Source organism: Pleurodeles waltl, chromosome 5, assembly GCF_031143425.1.
Source record: "Pleurodeles waltl isolate 20211129_DDA chromosome 5, aPleWal1.hap1.20221129, whole genome shotgun sequence".
In the NCBI taxonomy this organism is placed as follows: domain Eukaryota; kingdom Metazoa; phylum Chordata; class Amphibia; order Caudata; family Salamandridae; genus Pleurodeles; species Pleurodeles waltl.
In genome coordinates, this window is record NC_090444.1 from 1,807,135,831 (window position 1) to 1,807,149,387 (window position 13,557).

At 48.9% G+C, this 13,557-nt stretch overlaps 1 protein-coding gene across 1 annotated transcript in view; it reads left to right on the forward strand.

Moving 5' to 3' along the window:
• The first annotated feature begins 706 nt into the window (after nt 1-706).
• The window catches only part of LOC138296826 (calpain-1 catalytic subunit-like), a 457,633-nt gene continuing 444,782 nt past the window's right edge, over nt 707-13,557 (forward strand). Inside the window, exon 1 of the mRNA XM_069236287.1 lies at nt 707-844. The gene's annotated coding sequence lies outside the window, so the exon portion shown is untranslated. The remainder of the gene's footprint in view (nt 845-13,557) is intronic.

Genomic DNA, 13,557 nt, shown 5'->3' on the forward strand with positions numbered 1-13,557 from the left:
TATAAAGAAAATTAAGTAAAGGGTGGGACAGTGTAGCTTTTTGTCTAAAAAACACAAGGATGCATTTGATAAAAGGGGGCTCAGCGCCTTACTGTAACTGGTCTCTGCCATGAATGCACAAGTGAGGTCTACCAGTGCTTTACAAAAAAACCACAACAGACGTGTAACAACAGATCAACCAGTGGTTTGGGAATGAGGTTTTCGGCCCTGGGCATTGCCTCAGTGAGCCAGTTCTACAGTTGTTCTTCTGAAGGGGGTGCGTGACAGTCCCCGCCAGAAATAGCTGCACGTTTCACCGCCCTGCCCCTGCTGAGGCCGCACCCAGCCCTCCCCTCTCTCAGTGACGGGGTGCATTTCCTGAGGGACCACGCCTCCTCGGCGCCCCGGTCAGACCCCTCAAGTCCTGGGCTCTACTCCGTGTGCCAATCACCCTCCTACCCCCTGTGGCGCCCTAGTGACCACTACCCATTATTGACCACCACCCTCCCACCCTGATCCATCCAGGCCCCCTCCCTCAGTGACCAAACCAACGCCAGCTCCCTCCCCCCCCCCCCCCGAGTAGCCACACCTCCCCTTAGACTGATCCCACCCTCTTCCTCAGTGACCAAACCTTCCCCTTGCACTGATCCCAGTCCCCTCCCCCAGTGACCACTCCTCCCGCGCGCTGTTCCAAGCCCACTGGCTCGAGCCCCGCCCCTCCCCAGTGACCAGGCCCCCCTGCACTGGTGCTTGTGCTGCAGTGAGGCCTGTCTGCAGCTGACAGGAGAGGCGGAGAGGAAGGTGCGGATTGTAGCGACCAGGGCGCGTCCGTCCACCCCAGGAGTCTGCTCCTGGAAAGGGAAAGGTGAGTTACCCGGCGCTCACTGCGGTGCCCGGGGCCAGGGGGCGCAGACCCCCCCCTAGGAGCACCAGCAGTGCACGGGGGCGCAGACCCCCCCCCCTAGGAGCACCAGCAGTGCACGGGGGCGCAGACCCCCCCCAGGAGCACCAGCACTGCCCAGTGCACGGGGGCGCAGACCCCCCCCCAGGAGCACCAGCAGTGCACGGGGGCGCAGACCCCCCCCCCCCAGGAGCACCAGCAGTGCACGGGGGCGCAGACCCCCCCCAGGAGCACCAGCACTGCCCAGTGCACGGGGGCGCAGACCCCCCCCCAGGAGCACCAGCACTGCCCAGTGCACGGGGGCGCAGACCCCACCCAGGAGCACCAGCAGTGCACGGGGGCGCAGACCCCCCCCCAGGAGCACCAGCAGTGCACGGGGGCGCAGACCCCCCCCAGGAGCACCAGCACTGCCCAGTGCACGGGGGCGCAGACCCCCCCCCAGGAGCACCAGCACTGCCCAGTGCACGGGGGCGCAGACCCCACCCAGGAGCACCAGCAGTGCACGGGGGCGCAGACCCCCCCCCAGGAGCACCAGCAGTGCACGGGGGCGCAGACCCCCCCCAGGAGCACCAGCACTGCCCAGTGCACGGGGGCGCAGACCCCCCCAGCACCGCCCTCTGCGCACCCAGGCGGCTGCTTGGCCACTAACAAGAGTTTATATCCATGAAGAGTCACTGAACATCTCCAACTCGCCAAACAACTGTTTTTTTAAATCTCCATAAAACGAGCCTTGTTCGTGGGGGTGCAGACACCTATTAGAAGGAGGCGCCGGGTCACTGGTTAAACACGGAAGGAAAGAAACCCGGACAAACTCACAAAACACAACTTTTCCATTAGATTTTTTGCAGCTGCGCCCGGGGCGGCCGCTGCTGTCCTTGGCCCCCGAGCAGCCGCTCGCCCGGCTGCAGTGGAGCTTATGTTGTAAATTCAACGATGCGCTTTTCTGTTCCAACCTCAGTGTGTCGGGACGTTCAGACGCGCGCATCACCCTTGGGCTAGCACTGGCACAGTAATGTTGGTGGGGCCCGGACAGTTACCAGATCACTACATTCTGGGAGTTGAAGTTGTGCTCGATTAAAGTAACGCATTTTGCATTATTGTTCTGCTGTCGGGGTGTGTGATCTGGATACTAGATGAGAACAGGGTGCCTGAGTGCCATGGAGATGGTGAGGGAGATGAAGTTTGGTTGTCTCGTCCAAGAGTGTCATCTAGTTTTACTTTGGTTTCTGGTACTTGTAACAAGGCCACGGGTGATGACCGTACAGCGCCTCCTCAGCAGGAGAATTGCTCTAAGCGCTCACTATCCCCCGTCACTCAGCCCTGGTAGTTTGGGAAATGACACTTTGCATTCTGGGACTTGTAGTTTTCTTTTCGCGCGGAAGGTGTCTTTTTGTACATCTTATTACTTTTAAATTGCGTCAAAACATCTATTTTTCTCTGGGAAGAATGGTGCAGGCCACCAACATGATGGGGGGGGGGGGGGGGGGTCCTGAAAGTCCCATCACGCTGTTGGCTCAGAGCTCACATTAGCTTCATGTGTTACATGCGTGATGTGGGACCACATGACAAAAAGTCTGTCCCATCCGTGTGAGGGACCCTGCTTCTTGGCTGGCGGTTTTGTGACTGGTGAGACAGTCAATGGGAGAGTGGGAGGAAACAGGAAGAGAGGAGAGGGCGGTGAGAAAAATGGGGGAAGGGTCATGGGGTGGATGTGAACACCGGGGCACTGGAATTACGCAGTTTTGAGGCCACAGCGTTTGTGCATAATTAAGGCTTTTCTGTATTTGGTACGTAATTCATCATCTGCTGAATAACCAGTATATTGCAACAAAATTAGTTCGTAGCTCAAGCGGATCAAATGTTACTAAAAATGTATTGAAATGTGTTGCCGTGCAATGGAAGGCCCTTTGCAAAGGTTGACGTTTTGTAGCTTATTTCTGTATTGTGGTGCTACTGCCGAGGTGAAACCTTTACCCAGATACTTTTACTGTGTAAAAACTCTAAAATAATGGAATAATCCTAATACAAATGTGCTGCAGAATGCCACATATTTTTTTCCTTTTTTGCCATGTAGTTTAGTCAATCCCTTAGCATAATTTTGCCTCACAGATAGCTCTGCTGTGTGAGGCCTGAGCCTGTAGCATTTGTATTTAAGGTTATCTCAGGGATAGATAGCTCTGCTGTGTGTGGCCTGAGCTTGTAGTGTTTGTATATAGTTACTCCAGTGTTATCCCCAGGAATAGCTCTGCTGTGTGAGGCCTGAGCTTGTAGTGTTTGACTCAGGGATAGCTCTGCTGTGTGAGGCCTGAGCTTGTAGTGTTTGACTCAGGGATAGCTCTGCTGTGTGAGGCCTGAGCTTGTAGTGTTTGACTCAGGGATAGCTCTGCTGTGTGAGGCCTGAGCTTGTAGTGTTTGCCTCAGGGATAGCTCTGCTGTGTGTGGCCTGAGCTTGTAGTGTTTGTATATAGTTACTCCAGTGTTACCTCCAGGAATAGCTCTGCTGTGTGAGGCCAGAGCTTGTAGTGTTTGCCTCAGGGATAGCTCTGCTGTGTGAGGCCTGAGCCTGTAGTGTTTGCCTCAGGGATAGCTCTGCTGTGAGAGGCCTGAGCTTGTTGCATTTGTGTTTAAGGTTATCTCAGGGATAGATAGCTCTGCTGTGTGTGGCCTGAGCTTGTAGTGTTTGTATATAGTTACTCCAGTGTTACCTCCAGGAATAGCTCTGCTGTGTGAGGCCTGAGCTTGTAGTGTTTGCCTCAGAGATAGCTCTGCTGTGTGAGGCCTGAGCTTGTAGTGTTTGCCTCAGGGATAGCTCTGCTGTGTGAGGCCTGAGCCTGTAGTGTTTGCCTCAGGGATAGCTCTGCTGTGAGAGGCCTGAGCTTGTTGCATTTGTATTTAAGGTTATCTCAGGGATAGATAGCTCTGCTGTGTGAGGCCTGTAGTGTTTGTATATAGTTACTCCAGTGTTACCTCCAGGAATAGCTCTGCTGTGTGAGGCCTGAGCCTGTAGCGTTTGTATATAGTGTTACCCCAGAGGTAGATCTGCTGTGCGAGGCCTAAGCCTGTAGCATTTGTATAACCGAAGATGCATGTGCTGTTTAAAAGCCAACTATTATAAGATCTGTGTAAATTGAGGGATAGCTCTGCTGTGGGAGTCCTGAGCCCGTAGTGCATGTGAAGCCTAATATATACATGTCTGCAGCTTGAAACCTGTCTCTTGTAAACTCTGTGTAACTTGGGGGATAGATCTGCTGTAGGCGATCTGAGCCAGTACATTCTTGGTCACCCAAAGCATAGCAGTATTGTGAGATGAATGAACTTGTAAGGGACAGAACTGCTATCTAACTTCAGTGTCTCATATTTTCTGTAACATGAAGGTCAGATCTAATGTGTGAAGCGTGGCCCTGATTATCTGATTAATATTTTTGGTTAGGAGGTGGGGTGTTTGATACATGATGGCATTGAGAAGGGGCAGAGCAGCATCACCCCCCTCCAGCAGCAGCTGCAAACCTTTAAAATTAAAACGATAATAATGTTTATTATCGTTTTATTTTTAAAGGGGCGGGACATGGGGTTAGGTCTGCCATGGAGGAGAGAGTGCACAGAGCACTCCCCTCAGCGCCCTTGTATATTTGGCCAGCTGTCTCGGGCCAGCCAAACACACATGGGCACAGGGCTCTCTCCAGCCTGGCACTGTGTTGCTGAGGTGGGCACAGCAGGCCCAGGCTCCCAGTCTGCCTTGGAGAGCTCAGCCAGGGCGCTCCGAACAATCATAACGCTGCTATGAGAGTGTCAGGATTGGCGCAGGGCAGACTGGGCGCCTGTGTCCGGAGAGTGGCGGTGAGATTAATATATGTTTAAAAATATATATATATATATATATATATATATATATATATATATTTTAGTTTTGTTTTATTCACCGTGCCAGTTTGCCCAGTCGCCAGCCTCAACTGGCATCAAGCCCCTTAAATTATCATGTTTGGCTCCTTTCTTCTGCTGTTGTTGTGGGCAACAGGCAGTGGGTTTCCGTCCTGGTAATAACACTTGACCAAACATATTGAATTCTGTGCAGATCCCTTCATTCCCCTGTGCATAACATTACAGGTATTTGTAACGTGAAGAGCTGTTCATGTCTTTCCATGTTCACTGGTCCCTGTAAGTGTTTGGCGCTTAAGATCTAATGTCCCGACTTGTTAGGGCCTAGACTAGAGAGTTTCTGCTGTTAGATGTGCTCAGGATAGAAATAACATTGTTTTATTTTTTATTTCTTTATAGATAAACCTTCCTCAGCAATGGTTGGAGCTTGAAAGGTAGCTTTCATGTGTTGAGGTCCTACTGAAAGCCAGGATCAGTAGTCTACATGTTAGAATCTCAAAGGGGCCAACTCAGCCTTTTATCCTTTCAAGTTTAATAAAACCATTACCAGTAACTGTGATAGCAGTGTACCTAGGGTTACTGGAATTATGCTGCCACAGTAATTTTCGCATAATTATAGATTTTCCGCATTTGCCACCTACTCATCTGCCACATAATTTGCAGATTTTAACAAAAAATATTGTTTCTTGCTCAAACCGTTCAAATAAAAACGCAGCAATGCATGTTGCCGCACGGTGGAAGCCCCTTTGCAAAGGTTGGCTGGTAACCTTTCTGTAGCTTATTGCTTTATGTAGGTGTTAAACTGATACTAGTGAGGTGCAACTAATGCCCAGACAGTGTTAACATGTTTTAAAATGACAAAATAACGAAGTAATACTATCACAAAATCTGCATCATAATGCCACATAATTTGCTGTTTCTTGCTGCATAATTTACTTAACACTGCCGCATAGTTTGGTCTTCCCCTATCACATAACTCCAGGGACCCTTAGTGTACCCCACCCTTATTCTGCTGCATTTTAGGCTGTGTTCACGCTATAGAAAAAACATATGCATCCATACATACATAACCTACACAATCAGCAACCACAATGATGTAAAACGTTCTTTGTTGACGCTGAACTAAGAATATTCTCAACTTTTAATTCACTGGATATGTTATTCAACTTAATACAGTTTTTTGCACGAAGTTAGAAATAACTTTACAGTGTAGTGGTATAGCTGTGAGTTAAAGCGCCTGAGCTGCTTTTTTCAGAGTGTAGACCGGACGTCTGACCTCAGGATCGCCCGATTCTCATCTGATTCACTCCCTGTACGTAAGTGTTTGTATGAGTTGCAACTAAACTGGTGCGAAGAGATTACCTGGCATTACGATTGTCCTAGCAGAAACCTCAAAGCTGCAACGTGACACAGGGAGTTAGACACTCGCTGCTGAGTGAAACAGTGATCCATAGGTCACAAGTTTGATACCTGGCTAGCCCAATTCTGCCTTCCAGCCTTTAGAAGCCAGTAGATGGGGTGCCATTATATATGTTAACAGTAATGCCTATAATCTTGCAGTACATAAAAACAGCAGAAAAGCACTGCGAAGCACCATATAGAAGACGAGCTTTATGGGATAAAGTACTGATGGGTAGGAGCCTATATCACAACACAATTTTCACATAAGCATCAAACAACATTAGAAGTTTTGTAGCCGGAATGGACACTTTGCAAATGGTAACGGGTCACTTTTGAGCTGGCTGGTCGCAGTATTGTGTAGGAACGGGTACTTTACCCATGCCCCCCTTTGCCCGTGCAAAATAGTGAAGTGGTAGTGCCACAGAATGTGGCCTGTAGCGCCGCATAATTGCTGCATGATTTAGTGAATACTATTGCATAGCTTGATCTTGCATTGCCACATAATTCAGGTGGCCCCGCCTGGCTCTTGACTTGCCCGCGGATATGACTCGGCTTCCTGCCGCTCCCTGGCCTCTTGACCCCGCCCCCGCCGCTCCAGGGGGTGCCCCTCCCCTCCTTCGACCTGCGCCCCCGGGAGAGAAGCTCGGGCTGGGCCTCTTCCCGGGCCCAGGAATGTGTGCTCGGGGGTGGGGTGGGGGGGCGTGTCTTCCCGGAAGGAGGAAGGGGGGCGGGGCGGGGTCTTCCGCTCTCGCGCGTCTAAGCCCCGAGCTCACGTGCACACTGACTGCGCCGCTTCTGAAAACTCATTGTACGTCACGAGCGTGAACCCTGGGAAGGTGGAGTCTGCCTCTCATCTTTCCGAAGTCGGTGAAGTCAGCGCCATTGCTTTGGCTAATAATAATAAGTGTTATTTATAGTGCTCAGAAGAAGCGGCAGAACGTGACTTCGGGACGCTATACAATAACACGTGGCCGCTCCTTTGGCAAGACATAGCTCTGAAGCGCTTTGAGAATGGGCGAGGGAGGCGCAGGGGCGCTGCAGCCGGGGAGTCCCTAGTGGGATCTGAGCCGACGTGGCTCGTAAAACAGGTCCACAGACGAGTCTTTAGGCGAAGACGCATCTGATATATTGTGCGATGTAAATATATACATTCAAGAGCGGAGGGGTTCAGTATAGCGGATGGGGTACAGTATAGCGGAGGGGTACAGTATAGCGGAGGGGTTCAGTATAGCGGAGGGGTACAGTATAGCGGATGGGGTACAGTATAGCGGAGGGGTACAGTATAGCGGATGGGGTTCAGTATAGCGGAGGGGTTCAGTATAGCGGAGGGGTTCAGTATAGCGGATGGGGTACAGTATAGCGGAGGGGTACAGTATAGCGGATGGGGTACAGTATAGCGGAGGGGTTCAGTATAGCGGAGGGGTACAGTATAGCGGATGGGGTACAGTATAGCGGATGGGGTTCAGTATAGCGGAGGGGTTCAGTATAGCGGAGGGGTACAGTATAGCGGAGGGGTTCAGTATAGCGGAGGGGTTCAGTATAGCGGAGGGGTACAGTATAGCGGAGGGGTTCAGTATAGCGGAGGGGTACAGTATAGCCCCGGTGCTGGCCTCCGAGGACGCCCTCGTGCAAGATCACAGTCACACTGTGTGTGTCGAGCTGTACTCACTGTGGCAACATCGTACACACGCTCTGGCAAGTTCAGAACAGTGTTACTTTCCAGTTTGCATACAAAGCAATACCTTTGTACTGTTAGACATGCATTTTCTTTATTTCCCTCTGTTAATTTTGTAGCTAATAAAACACTTTATAGCTGTCATGTCAATAATTTTCAATTCTGTTAAGGACACGGAGGCGAGGATTGTGCTTTCTCTTGCTTTACAGAAAGAACACAGCTGCCAATAACGTTTAAATAACAAAAAACTACAACACCCAACATTCCCAGTAGTCCATATCCTTACCAATCCCCGGTCTGCTGTCCATATAAATGTCTCCTTCTCCTTAGTCCTTCCTCTTTGTTTGCCGTAACAGAACAAGACAACCTGTATAAGAACCGAATCTTCAAATCCAACCACGAACATGGCCATGAAATCAAACTGTTTGCTGTCCAACGAAGCTCCGGATCCTCATACACCTTTGTTATCAGAACCTAATAGAGAAAAAAACACACCGCTGATATCCCACATTGAATATGTAAAATGGGAGGGAAGAGCAGATTAGATACAAGATATCAGATATGCATCACAAACAATGATAGCATCATTAACAACCAAATAAATAGCAAACATTTCTTAAATGCATAAATAACAAGGGTGGGCTAAGCCTCGCCTCCGTGTCCTTAACAGAATTGAAAACAGCTAGAAAATCTTTTATTCTATGGCAGGACCGGAGGCTTCGGATGATGCTAGTTCAAAGCTGATCCACCACAACGGAAGCTACACCCACAATAGATTTATGATACAATACTTTAAATGTACTATTGTAAGTCCAATCTGCAGCATTCATAATGTCCTCCAAACGATGACCAGCTCCAAAAGACTTAGAGGCCATAGCACCCCTCACAGAATGCACCCCAAAAGAGGAAACATCTACACCGCTTCTTTCAACATCCATCTGACCCATCTAGCCAATGTGGCTGATGAGACTGGAGAAAATGGTCTCTAAGGAAATAGTGATTGCCCTCGAGCATCCTTGGGAAATTCACGAGTGCAAGCTTCATCCGCCTTTAGGCATTTTACCACACACAATTTAGGATGCTGTGGAAAAGCTGGGTAGGATACACATCTAGAAACCGTCTTTGTGCGTCTTGAAATGGAAAAGGAGACCCCTGAAGGAGTAAACACTCTAACTGCTAAATCAAGGGCTCTCACATCCGATACCCTTCTACATGAAATAACTCACAATATTATCGTGAGTTTGGCCGACAGTTGCTTGGGTGATAAGTCTTCATTACATGGCCAATTTCGTAGAAACCGAAGCCCAATATCGACATCCCATAAAACCTTATATTTAGGTAAAGGGTGTTTGATCATCCTAATGCCCCTTAAAAGTTTGCAAACTAAAGGGTACTCACCCTCTGATTTACCTTAAATATGAGGATACCCTGCTGAAAGAGCCGATCTAAAATTATTGATACTCCTATAAGCCAAACCTTGAGTTGCTAAATCTGATAAAAAATTGATAATCGTGCTAATGTGGGCCCCAGGGGATCAATACTCCGTTCACCGCACTAACCCAACCATCGCTTCTAGGAAGCCTCATATCTCTTAATGGTGTAAGGTGCCCAAGACTGGGACGAGAAGAAGATAGCTTCTCTCTAAACATCCGACATTTGCCAACGTACCCTGAAAGTCTCCACGCCATGAGGGACAATAGTCTTTGCCTTATTAGAGGATGAGGGAGGAGTCCCGGGGTGAGAAGTAAGGAAGGGACCAACCGCAGAAGAATCGGAGGGGCTCAAGATAGGGACATTGCTACCGGGAACCACAACTGAGCCCTCCGAAGAGGGGTTAACCAGATGATCTACACCCCCTGTCTCCGAACCTGAGAGAGTACTTACTCTCTGAATCATGGAGAAGAGGGGAAAAGCATACAGGAGATTGTCCGCCTAGACCTGGAGGAAAGTGTTCGTCCCCAGGGCTAACGGATCCGGTCTCCAACTGTAAAAAAGTGAGGGAGCTGAGAATTGAGTTGGGATGTAAAGAGGTCTTTTGCACAGCCGCCCCATGATTTGTCAGAGCTACGAAAACTGACTGAAGCTTCCAGTCGCTGCCGTCCCTCAAAAAATGAGAGTTCCAATCCGCTACCACATTGGAGCGTCCCGGAATGTACTCTGCCATCACCGATATCTGATGTTGAAGGCAAAAATGCCAAAAATCCCTGGCAATCTCCGCCAACACGCGGGATCTGGTCCCGCCCAATCGATTGATGTATCTCACCGCTGAGATGTTGTCCATATGCAATAGTATGCAACAACTAGCTTTGTGGATTTGTCAGAATTTATCAGAAACCCCACATCCTGTAAGATCTGGATGGTCCAATTTAGGTGTACAAGAACTAATTCTTTGGTTTGGGCCATAATCAGAATATCGTCTAGATAAATAATTAGGCGTATGCCTCTCTCTCTCGAAGAAATTGCACGACGTGCTGCAGAAGTTTGGTGAAACACCATGGGTCAGAGGACAGACTGAAGGGAAGGACTGCGAACTCAAACCACAGGTTTCACCAACAAAACTGCAGGAATCCGCGATGCTGCGTGAAAACTGGTACCTTTAAATAAGCATCTTTGATGTCTAATCGGACCAGCCAATCCCCTTCTTGCAACAGATCCCTTAAAAGATGAATACCTTCTATCTTGAAAAGGCGGTAGACTATGAAGGAATTGAACTCCTTTACATTCAGAACCAGGCGGTAGCCTCCTCCTTTTGCACGAGAAAGATCATGCTGACGAACCCTGACGGATGCAGATCTCTGCTTACTATCGCCCGTTTCTGTAATTTTGTCTATGAAACTGCTCTCTGATTGGGAAAAATGTAGAGGAGAAGGAATGATCGTCTGCCTGGGAGGGTAATAAAACTCTAACTGGTTACCCATTACTGTTTGTATGACCCAGGGATCCTGAGATATTTGTTCCTAAGCTTGTAAATGCTCTTTTATCCTGTCCCCCAGAAACACTTCTGAAAAGGGAATGATTCTCACCAGTTGTTGCCACGTCTGGATTGTTGAAGTTGCTCCGATTTCCGCCTCGGTGGGCACAACCTTGACCTCTCCTACAGGAGGAATAACATCCTAAAGAGGACTGATGTGAACCTTGGCCTCTCTGCGAGTATGTGGAGGAGGCCTGATAGAAACCACGGCCTGGCGCTCGGCCTTAATAGAAAAAGGCCGCCACTGAACATCTTCATGGAGGACTGGCCTTTGTCCAGGGCCGAGAAGGTGGAGACGTACTTACTGAGATCTTTAATACATTTGTCCCCAAACAAGAGACCATTAGCAAGAGAACTGGGCTCCAAAGAGGCAAATTCTACCAATTTCGAAACAATCCTTATAAAAAATGACTTGCGCTGCTTTGTGGACCTGGCGCAATCAGCATTTCCGGGGAGGCAAATTGCACTTTGCACCCACTCCAGGACTGCTTCAGGGTCCAAGGGTGTATTATCTTCTTTGGCCAGAACAGCCAGTTCCAGAATTTTTGTGATAGGCTCGTAAATATCCAAAAGCTTATCCTGACATCCTCTCCAGGGTCTATCCATTGCTTTCTTCGGGTCCTTCGCAAACCTCTTTAGAAAAGTGTCCATACTAGGGTCCAATTCCGGGGTGTCTGCCACCTTGCCTCTTAGAGAAGGATGGGAACACTCCGAGCGTGGTGTATTGCATACATCCTTGTCAAAGCTCTTACTCAACCTACATAGTGCGCAACTTCCATAGAGGGCACCCATTCGGTGGATCTTTGATGAATAATGCTCTCTGGATCAAAAATGAGATTCATTTGTACTACCGTCTCCTCAGCAGTGTGGTGGGATTTGCACTTCCGCTTACCTGACACTTAGGGTTCACCTTGTGCCCGTTCAGAATCCATGGAATGTGAAGCAGACGATTGTGATTCCTCAGGGTGCGCCAGCCCGTGAGTGGACAACCGTCCCGGGGTCTCGATGAGATCCTGTTCATATTCATGTACCATGAGAACCGAGGTAGCGATCTGCGACAACACTTCAGCTGAGGATCTAGGTCCCACAGAAGCCCTCTGGGTCCCACCCATACCTGGGATCGGCGTGTACATCACCCTAGTGTCAGAGGGTCTGCCCATCAGCTCTCTTTGCCCAAATCACACCAGGGGCTGAGTAAAGGGCTTCAACACCTTTATAAGGACTTGATTTACAGAGTCCTGCACATGATGACCCAGGGCTTGTACAAGTCTTTCCTCCATTTGATTCTAATATGGCTCTTCGGCCTCTTCTGTGTAAAACGCCATATCACTAGATAGAGTTATAAAGGAGTTCAGCAGGGGGGAAGCAGTCCTTGCAGGTATTAATATGGAGAAACTCCTGTCAAAGAATGACAGAACAACTCTCAAAACGACCCAAATTGAAAGTGGAGGGAGCACCTGCACCAAATTCCCGCAGGCAGTGCCCATAGTCGCTTTTACTGCCCTGTCGGGCTTTCTCAGGGGTAATTAGTGTGATACACACGCGCTGCTTGCCGACAAGCTCTGAAGCTAGAAAAGCATCGGACCTTGTCCTCTTGCTCGCTGTGTGGAAATCGAGAGAGGACTAGCCTCTCAAAGCCAGCGCTCGCATGGCTTCAAAGAGAAGCTGGAAACAATACGCAAAAGACAGGGACGTCCTGCAGGGAGCCCCAGTGCCTCACCAGCGTTCTCTTGCACTTCTATGGTCAGTGCTACCGATCCCGAAGGAATTTGAACAAGCGAGCGTGGAGCACAGTAACACACACAATGAATGGAGGGAGGAAATCTCCTATCGCTCGCCGTTCAACCCCTGCTCCCGCTCCACAGTCAGAATAGAGCAAATACCAAACGAACAAACATAAACAAATCGCTTCACATAAACTACTGGGTATTTTTTGTATTTTTTTTTTTTTTTAACTTTATTTATATTTTAACATTGGTACTGACAACATTACAGTATGTTTATATTGTTGCAAACACTGTTAGCACTTAAATACAATAGCAGAAAACATGCAATAGATGGGGCTGAACTGTGCATCATTACCCCTAGACCTCTGTCCATCAAACTTGTCAAATTGAATACACCTATGCATATAACATTGGTTATAATTACATTTTTTCAAGTCACCTCTCCATCTTCCGGTTCCCCTGTTTCCTTACCAATAAGGTATTGTTTGTATGCGTCCCAATATTTTGCCGGTCTAGTGGTGGGAGGGAGCAACTAGTTATAGTTGTCAGTTTGCATGTTACAATACACCATGTCCCTATGCCATTCCTGCAGTGTAGGAACTGGGCCCGATCCCACCTCATAGCAATACGCCGCTTGGCCAGCAGGAATCCCATTGCCACCAATCTGCGATCCCGCACTGGCAGCTGTTTGTCCCAACCCAATAGCCCTAGAGGCGGCTCACAGGTCATGTGTGCGCCCACTATAGAATTTAGCTCATGCGTTACTGCCCTCCAAAAGCGCTGCACCCCCACACATATCCACGACATATGCAAAAAGTCAGCCTGTTCCTCTCCACATCTGGGACAGTTTACATTTCCTCTTAAGCCATTGTTATAAAGTCGAAGGGGGGTATAATAGGCTCTGTGTAGATATTTGAAATGTATGAGGTGGTGTCTGCCGTGCAACAAGATTGTACGTGTTTTAGAGCAGCAGTAGTGCCACTGGGCATCGGAAATCGATACTCCCAATTCCCTCTGCCAAGCCAGA